This window comes from Crocodylus siamensis, chromosome 3 (genome assembly GCF_052110815.1).
Source record: "Crocodylus siamensis isolate JL-2025a chromosome 3, ASM5211081v1, whole genome shotgun sequence".
Lineage (NCBI taxonomy): Eukaryota > Metazoa > Chordata > Crocodylia > Crocodylidae > Crocodylus > Crocodylus siamensis.
In genome coordinates, this window is record NC_143397.1 from 102784008 (window position 1) to 102794261 (window position 10254).

General features: G+C 42.4%; 1 non-coding gene across 1 annotated transcript; it reads right to left on the reverse strand.

Annotated features, from left to right (window-relative positions):
• Positions 1 to 9819: 9819 nt before the first annotated feature.
• Positions 9820 to 9893, reverse strand: TRNAT-AGU (transfer RNA threonine (anticodon AGU)). Its single transcript has one exon. It is a non-coding gene; the product is annotated as a tRNA-Thr (tRNA).
• Between the last annotated feature and the right edge of the window lie 361 nt (positions 9894 to 10254).

Here is a 10254-nt window from a genome sequence, read left to right on the forward strand (position 1 = left end):
GGAAGTAATATGGAGTATTGGCTCGATATCTTCCCCATGAGGAAGCAAGTGACTTGACTAGCAAGTACCTCAGGCTAATGACATCATTTCAGAAATGATGGAGAATTAATTGTCTTTCCCTACAAATCTGTTAGTCTTCAAAGAATGCTCCAATCTGGAACACTGAACTTGCTTGAGAGGTATGGGTAAAGTAGAAGAGGCAGAATAGTAAGATTCTACTGTGTCATCTGGCTAACATAGTTCACAGCACGTCACAGATTTTTTTTTTCCAGGGACATCTCTATAAATAGGGGGAAAAAATGGGAAGCCATGAGCAGGATGTGCAAGTACTAACAATTGTGCTAATAGTGCATGAACAGACATAACTTTATAAAGAAGTAGATTCCTACTTTGCAAAAAACAAAACAAAAAATGGCCATGTGATACAAGCAGGACCTCTGTCCAAAGGAGCAGTAGAGATTTGAGTTTGTCAGATGTCACAGTACAAGGATATTAGCTGAGACTTCAGTTCCCTGAGCCAGATACTTAAAACCCAGGATTAACAGCATCAAAAATAGGACTATTAACAGCATTAAAGTAACAATGTATATTGTGTATATGTGTGGCAGGCTTGCTGGGCTTCTCCTGGCTCTCCAGGTTTAGGAGACCAATGCAACTGGGGAGGCAAAACCCGTCAATCAGAGACAGGCAGGGGAGGAGCCAGGAGGAGAGTCCACTCCCCCTCTACTCCAAAGGGGGGGCAGGAGTGGACTTAACTGGGAACTGCAGTTGTAGCCTCCCTAATTGGTTCATTTTCAATCTGGGGGTGGAGCCCCAGAAGGGGATACAAGCAGCTATGTGCTGATCATGCAGGTCAGTAGGTGAGGGACAAAGAAGAAGGAAGAGGTCCTGAGGCCAAGAAGAGCTGGAGGAGCTGCCCAGTGGGTGTATCGGGCTGTCCAGAAGAGCCCAAAAGATTCTTCCACCAGCTGGAAGTGGTAGACGTCACTTCATGAGAGGTCCACCAGGGACCGGGACCCTGGGAGCCACAGCGAGGCAGCTTGGGTCTACAACCCCGGCATAAGGCTGGGTCTAAGGGCTACTGCTACCGTGGGGTGAGTCATTGCAGGGTGTAAGGCCCTGGAGAAGGAGGGGCCGGGCAGTCTGGGACCCATTACCTGCAATGGGTCTGCAAGGGCCTTGGGAACGGAGCAATTTATGAGCACAGGGAACAGCATTCAGAGCGGCAAGGCCCTGCGCATGCATGAGGTGGCTCAGGCCTGCAACTCCCCCTGAGACCAATTGAGCCATTGAGAGCTTATGAACACTGCCTCTCTCAGCTCCTTGGGACACATGAGTCAGTGGGGCAATGGGTCTTGCGCCAGGGAGTGGCACTCAGGGAAAGGTAGCCTCAATAAAGATGCAGAAGGAAGAGACCCCCTAGAGGACGGGAACCACTAGAGAACTTTTGCATCTCATATTTTGGAGTGATTATTTGATGCTTTATTGGAATGTTTATTAACTGTATGCCTTGTATTTTAGTGTGTCATTTATTGTTGAACTTATCTGTTCATAGCGTTTAGGACCATTATGCTTACCTGTTTGCATTTAGATGTGCATATAGTTATGTTTATATGTGTGGGTAACCTGTAAATACTCACTTTAGTTCACTACCTTTTTATATACCTATATTAAATTTGTACCTGGTTAAGACATCACTTTCTATTCCTCCTCTATTGAGACATGATAGGTGGGAGGGTACTGTGAGTAGCCTGCAGTTTCCACCCCCAGCATGTGTGCCCTGCTGGCTTTCCCCTTCTATTGATGAGGACACCTGGGTTACATATGTAAATATAGTGAATTGATTATCACACAGAGCAGTAAAAGGAGGTACTCAGTAGGTTAAAAAAACACAAATTGATCCAACAATCAGATTCTGCACATAAACACATTTCATCCACCAACCATTATATTGCATTTGGCATCTGAGTGTAAAAGCCAACAGTATTACAATATAATTTATGTCCACTTTCATTCATTTGCAAAGGTATAAAAATTATCCACTGAGTTCAAGGTTGTAGTGAAATAGGCCTTCTATCTAATGGTATCATGGCCGTGATAGTCCCAGAATTATGTGAAATCATTTTTGTGAGTGATATCTTCTGTTGGATGAACTGCATGGTTTAGTTAGAGTTAGACAAACTTTCAAATTCAAGACATTCTTCATCAGGTCTGAGGGAAGATGCAGGCACAGGGATGATTAGAAACAGTGAGCAAGGCAGTGAAATTGGAGAGAGAGAGATTCCCATGTGCAGCAGAAAAAACAATTAACAAAATAAAAGAAGCTTGTTTAATGGGAGATTAAGACCTATTAAAAATGAGGAGGGTTATTAGCAACTGTAGAACAAAGGAAGAATTTCAGGAATCAGGTAGATTAGAGTATGCCATGAAGGTGACACTAATATTCAGTCATTGGTTCTTAGTGTCCAGCCAGCCTGTAAATTTGTGTTCTTAAGCTTGCTGTTTAAAGAAGTTTTGTAAATTTGCCTTTGGCATAAGGATAGTGAGGTGAGAAAAGCAGGGAGCCTGGCTGGCAGCCAGAGCATGGCTTTGGTTGGCCAGGCTCCAGTCTTGAGTAGCATGTGCTGCCTCCACGTGCACCACCCCGTTTTTTTTTTTTGCATGGTTTTTCTGACACTGGGATCTCCAGGGGTCAACCCTTCTCCACCCCTCATGCTACAAGGTAGCAGCATGGGAAATACCTGAATGTACAGTATGTGGTGCTGCCAACAGGTCTGTGATGCCACATACCTCATGGCCACACTTGTCTGAACATGGCTATACAGTGTATTTCTCTGCTGGTGTGTATGAAGGCAGATTTCAGGCTGGCCAGGTGGGTGTCACAAGTATTCTACTTGGAATAGATGCAGTGGTATCTAAGGGTCTAACTGCAGATTACAGCTTTTTTGGTATGTTTGCAATTATTTTGGTCTTGTAAATATAACTATGGTTGTCCATGGGTTTTTTTTTTTCTTATGGTGATTCATAAAGTGCCATCCAGTAAGAATATGCCAGAGAAAGTTTGATCAGGAGTTGGCAGTTGTTAAATTTGTGGTCAAAGTCAATAAATGAGCCCACATGTTCAGTCCATACGATGAATATACCATCTATGTATCACAATATGTATAGTGCAGGTTTGATGGTTCATTTTACTAAACATTCTGCCTTCAGGGGGCTTTTGAAGAGGCTGTCATATTTACGGGTCATCTTTGTACCCATAGCTGTACCCATGGTTTATAAGAAGTATCTAATGTGGAAAATGAAGTTGTTTTGGGTAAGCATAAAGTGACTAATTTGTACATATTGTTGAAAACCTGATGTTCGTATCTATATTTCAGAAAGGTAATCATGCTTCATGATATGGGATGCTAGTGTGCCACTTAGTAGGTTGCAAATATGACCTTCTTGGGGTGGTGGTGGATGTTCTGGATTTTATTGACTAAGTCTGTTGTGTCTTGTATAAAACTTGCTCTTTGAATGACAAGTAGTTTCCAGATCATTTCTATGAATCCTGATAGCTTTTCAGTGAGGGCACCACAGTTGGATAGGATAGGTCTGCAAAGGTTACTTTGTTTGTGTATCTTTGGGAGCATATAGTAAGTTCCTGAGGTAGGAAAGTAGGGGATTAGTGAAAGTACTTTTTTCCTGTAGCTGGTATGGAAAGTATTTGATAATATTTTTTCAGTTCCTGAGTGAATACTAGTGTGGGATCTCCCCTGAGTTATTTATAGTAATTGGTGTGAGAGAGTTGTCTGTTGGTCTTGTTGAGGTAGACTGGATTTTTGAGTCTCCTATCAGGTGATTGCCTTTAACCTGTAAAAAGAAGAATACATGTGTTTCACATTTCTTTCTTGTCCTTATATGTAGGGTTTAGATCATTTCAAATAATACATATTTTAGGAGAGAAACCATTATGAAATATTGGGAACTGAAAAAGAATATTGTGTAAGTCTGATATCTGCCTTACTCATTTGAGGAACTACCCTTATTGGAGGTAAAAGAAAGCTCACCCTTGGATACGGGGCCATCAGTGTTCTTAAGCAATATGTTTCCTTTGTAATGAAAACATAGGCACTTAGAAGAAGACCTCTTAGCATGACCAATATCAGCATGTCATGACATGAGGACAATAAAATCCTAAGGTTCAAATTAAGTTAAGGATGGACTTTTTCAAAACACTCAGCATTAATCCAAAGTTGCCTGCATAGGAGTCCATTGATTATTGACCTCAATGTATGCAGAACTAGGTCAATGCTAACAACATTTAAAAACACTTTTCTTCAGAGTTTTATAATTTATCCTTCAATATATGCAGGATTGCATCAACTGGCATATAACACTTATTTACCACTTATTTCTTCACTGGAACAAACATGTCTCTAGAGAAAAAATACCTAATCTTTCAGTTGAGTTCACATCTTTGTAGTGTTGAGCCTGCCTAGGAGTATATAAATGAGACATGTTTACTTAGGCTTTGTGAGGAAAGGTTAATGAATCACGAAGGGGAGAAAATTTAATGCCCACTCTTCCCATGTAAAATTATGCAAAATTATGCAAATTGATTCTATGATTTTGAAATGAATCTGGCACTCACAGTTATGAATTAAGTGTTGTCTGAGTTATCAGTATTGGCTAAAAAAATAAGAATCTTAAAATGATCCTGATTGTGCTGCTATTGAAGGCAACAGAAAAGTTGCCTTTGATTTCAGTGGAAACGCAAGCCAGTGCCGTCTAACAAGAATGTGTCCAATAAATGAAGAAATGAAATACGGAGCTGGATTAAATATTGGCCTTCATTTCAGAATTTCCAAATGACATGCGGTTCTTTTTCCTGACTCCTGATCCTGGTTTGTTTCTGCTCTGGGCAGGTTTGCACTGATAGAGATTTTGGGGACCAATACCAATAACCAATATTTAAGGAAGCATATTGGCTAATACTGGTCCAATTTCCGATACAGCTGCCTCCAGCTGGTCAGTTCTGTGTGGTGGAAGAGTGGGGAGGGAAAGGACTGGGGGTGGGGGGCAGGCAGATCAATGCTCCCTGTGGTGAGGGAGGAGGTAGGGGCAGGCACTGCCCAGGTCAGGGGAGGGGCAGAGCTGCAACTCATGGGAAGGGAGGTGGCTCCCACTGCTGCTTGCACCCTGGGAGGGCACGGGGGTGGTGGGAGGGTGTGCCCCCCGGATATACGCAGGGCAGGCTGCAGCCGGGGCTGCGCAGGGCTATTCCCGGCAGTGGTTGGGCTCAGAGCAGGCAATGGGAGGATGCTGCATCCACCTCAAATTTTGCCATTGCTCGGCTCCCAGTGCTACCACCACCAGCCGCTTGATGCTGCCCTGGCTCAACACCCTGCCTCCACCCATGCACCAGGAAGAAACAAGGCAGCACCAGGTGGCTGGTGGCTGCGGCCCTGGAAGCAGAGCAGTGGCAAAATTTGGAGTGAATGCAGCATCCTCCTAGTGCTGCTGGTGGCCACGCCGAGCCCAGCCTCCATCAAGAAGAGTCCCGTGCCCTCCTGGGGTGCAAGCAGTGGTGGGAATTGCCCCCACATGAGGTGCAGCTCTGCTCCCCCACCCTGCCTAGGCAGCACCTGCCCCTGCCCCTGCCCCTGCCCCCTCCTTCACTGTGGGAGCTGTTAATCTGCCCCTCCACCATAGCCCTTCCCTCCCTGCTCCCCTTTCACCACACCAAACTGACCAGCTGAAGGCAGCTCTCCACGCTCCTGCCTCTGCTCCTTGTTGCCTGAGTGCGGCGTTGCAGCTGTGCACAGCACTAGCATTTATCGGCCAAATTATCAGTCTCTTTGGGCCGATATCCAGTACAGCAAATTTTCTTTATATCAATACCAATCTGATATCAGACCGATGTATCGGTTCACCTCTAATTTTTGGACTTCGCTCAGTGGGTTGACCTCTGGATTGGTACTCAGCATCTGATCCCTGGATCATGACCCTGGATTGTGTCATTGATTCTGCTTTTGGATTTCCCTCTGGGTTTGGTATATAGCTCCTGCCCTTTGACTCAGTCTCAGGCCCTACTTCCACTCAGTGGCCTAATTATTGGGCCACACTACCTATGTACCAGTCCCTTACTCTGTGGTCCGTTTGAACTCTTTGCAACAAAAGAATTACTCCATTATTTTTCTATATTAAAAACCCCCTGAAAACTAAGAGCTGGCATTTTTCAAGTGGTGCCTTCAGTCTGACAAGGGGTGACTTGAGTTTAAAAAGGTTGAGAACCACTGTTCTAAATGAAGACCAAGGCTGATGCTTATGCTCTTCGGGCCTGATGCATTTTTGCACAATAAAGGTAAATATCCTGTGTACAGGAAATAGTATTCCCCCCTGGTTTGCCTGTGATTATGGAATAAATTTCCAGAGGAACTAATTGTCCCTCAAGCTTGCTATTTGTGAACCCAGGAGCAAGGTGTACTTCTTTGCTATGTCTTATCAAACATAAACAGAGCAGCATGTACATTTACAAACAACCAAAATCAAATTAAAAACAAAAAAACCCTATAACACCATTAAAAAAAAACTTTATCAAAATGTAATGGTCCACTTCACACAACTCTCCCTTGCTAGGAGAATCAGAGAAAACACAAACCACGTATGACAGATATTAGTTATGGCACTTAAAGCACTCCTGAATGCACTCAGGTATTTCAGCAAATGAGGGTGGCATATGGCTGTGTGCAGAAAAGAAGGTAATGGAGATTGTTTCTGTGATGTGATAGATGCTTTCTATGGTTTAGTTCACACCCTTAACTTCTGTTGACTTAACTGTGAGTTGAATTCTCTTGGGTTGTTGTAAAAAATGTGTGCAAAATTAATTGGGTTTGGTTCTTTCCTGCCTGAGTACCTTCTGTAATGATTTACACCTCTGCTAAACTGACACCAGGGCAGCATGCCTAGATGTAAATAACTGTGGATGATGTAAGGCAGTATCTAATAGCACGTTATTGTCATAAAAATTGGTAATGAGCATATTAATTAAGATTTTTTTTATCATATTGAGTAAGGTCAGTGACCAGTCATGTGAACTAAATCTTTTTCAAGTAACCCATTTATAAAACAAATCTCAGCTTAGGCCTCTGTCATTGTTATACAATAGTTTCAATACCCCTCAATACAGATCCCTGATTAAAATCATCCAATTAAATCTTACTTTATTATACCAAGAAGAATGCATTAGAGATAAAGTTCTCATCATGAGACAAGGTAGTTTAGATATTGTCTCATAATAAATTTGGTTAATTAATTATAACTGCCTAGATGCTAGATTATTGTAGGACTGATTATATGAAACACCAGGGGCCAAGTAACATTAGATGATCTACAGCAAGTTCTTTTGTTGAAGACTTTGTAGCCAGTTTATTTGAACAAGCCTCCCAAACCTTAGAGATTTGTATGGTCACGTTAGGTCCTTATTAGCAACACAAATGGGTGTTTCAGAATAAAAGGAACTAGTCTTTTGTCATAATATGTTAACATTTTGGTCATGACAGGCTAAAACTTCCTTCTTTTCCAGTTAATAACTGCTAAATGATGTGTTCTGGACTGTCTGAACTAACTTAAATAGTGTCACGTTCTGTTATTGGATTTCAGGTAGAAAAGTAAGAAATAGAGCTTGCAGATAAAATTAAAGAGTGTATTTAATTAGGCATACTCTGTATACAGCCTTTTTCAAATTAAAAGATATTATTGGTACTGTGTACAAAAATTGTATGATCTTCTTTTCCAATGAAATGAGTGAAAGGAGTTGTTCTTTTCCTTCATCAATTCAACTCCAAATATTCTAAATTAGCAATAGTTAGCACATAAATTAACCAAGAAGATTTTGAACCAACCGCAGATGGCAGGACACCAAAGAATTAGTATTATACTTCACCAAAAGTGCTATTTTAATTAAAGAAAACCTCCCCACCAAAAACCAAACCCACCTAAGCCAAAATACCTAAGCCAATGTTCTAATAATATATAACAGGGGTGACCAAACTGTGGTATGTGTGCCATAAGGGGCACAAGCAGCCATAAGTGTGGCACATGGCTTGATAAGAGAGTAGACAGGCAGCCTAGTGACAGATAGGGCAAAAAGCAGAAAGAAGAGATGGAGAGAGAGCACAGGGCTAGAAGCAGAACTCAGAGCAGCAGATTAGGTAGGGGAAGGGGATTAGAATGGCACTTGGCCACCTCTGGTGTATAACTAGAGTTTTACCCCACGGCATGACTCAAAGCCATAAAAGAGATGTTAGTCACATGCATGACACAGTTTTGTGTCCCTTTAGTTTGTGGAAGCCAGTAAAGGCCATTTCAGTTCTCTCTTAGTGACCATTAAATTGACAATTATCAGATCAATTTTCAAGAACCCATAGCTGTATACCCAAATACTTCCAACTATCAGCTTATCTCCATCCTTCCTTTTTTAGGCAAAATTGCCAATATTTCCAGTAGAAGAGGTCAAAATGGGAATCTGTCTTTTTGTTTGTTTTAATAGTTGACTCCAAGATGATCCTTCCCCTCTTCCCCCTTTCAACATTGGGGGAAAAGAAATTTGCCTTGGGTTTGAATACAGTCTGGGATAGGCAGCTGCTACAGATCTGACTTCAGCTCTGGTCCTGACCCAGGAGAGAGCCCGTGGTGCAGGACCGGGGGAGTGCAGGGGAGATCTCAAGTGAGTCCTAGAGGGAGCATGGAGGAGACTGTGCAGTGGCAGGGGATCTGCTGCAGCTGTATCTACAGCTGTGGCTCTGACCCAAACTCAGGATCTAAACTACTGGCACTGTCAATACTGGTGTTCAGTTATTAGTATCCCATCTGCTTATGAATGTTTGTTCTCAGGCTTGACTTTTGAAGGTGTTCTGCAATTTTTCCTTGAGCATAAGCCTTGTGAGGTCAGAAAGGAAGTGCTTGTTCTGTTAAAAGTATTCTTATACATGCATCCATGTGTTTCTGTCCTTAATCTCTTTCCTGTGGTCATTCATGCTGGTGCTTAATTTTAGTCTAGTTTCACCTACAGTTTTCATGAAGTTATTAGGTGAACTGGTTGACATACCATATTTGAGGATAGAGGTATGTAAGAGCCATGGATTCTGACCAGTTTGTTCTGGGGGAGAGATATTGATTGTTATACGAATGGAGATGTGTTCACAGGTTTTGCTTCTATTGTTAAGACAAGGCTGCGTCCTAGTTGATGTCAGCTGAACATCACGGACTGTGCTTCTTATGATGAGTAGGGAAAGAATATTGTCTTTCTTGAATTAAAGAATTGAATATTCAATATTGTCTTTATTGAATTAAAGAATATTGTCTTTATTGAATTATTGTTAGTCTTCATATTAGTTCAAGTGTAGAGTGTAGGTGACCCCCAGGGGTATGTGGTAATGGGTGGGGCGGCTCTAATTGTATTGGAACAGGTTTCTGGGGGGTATTTCAGTGGCTCTTGCAAAGATACATAGAGTCTATTTCTTTGCTGGAGTGTCTTTGTTGTAAAAAGGCAGATTTCATACTGGTTGGGGATATCACAAGCATTCTCCTTAGAGCATATGGTACATTACAGCTTCTTTGGTATATTTGCAATGATTCTGGTCTTATGAACGTAACCCCCGTGGTCCATGTTTCTGGGAGGTTCTTTGTTTATGGTAGTTTGTAGGATGCCGGTTCCAGATTCTGGCAACCCTAACCATAAAGAAGCTCTTCCTGACAGCCAAATCACTTATCAGAGCAAGGTCTTGTCTTTTCCTTTTGTCCCCAGCAACTGCTTATCCTGTTTGCTAGCCAAGAAGGCACTGCTGGGATTTGAACCCAGGATCACCTGTTTACTAGACAGGGGCTTTAACCAGCTAAGCCACAGTGCCAGCTGTTTTTCCCTTTAAATACAGAAACTTAAGAATCAGATCCCAGGGGACAGAAAACTAGAAATAAGCATGGTCTGGGACACTGGGACCAGAAGGCAGGTATCCATCTAGTTGCCCAGGCATCAAGTCAAGGATCAAATCAAGATTGTGATCAAGGCAGCAGTTATTCAAGGTCCAGAGCATCCAAGGCTCACTTGACAGTGCTGTTGTATTTACAGGAAATAGGATTATTTTCTAGTCTTCCCATCAGGGCCTTGTGTCTCTTATTGATTCACTCAGAACATCTGGTCTCCCACTGGGAATGTCATGACAGCATCCAGGATGAGCTGAGGCTGGTGTCTGGACTGCTGCTGGGTGCTTT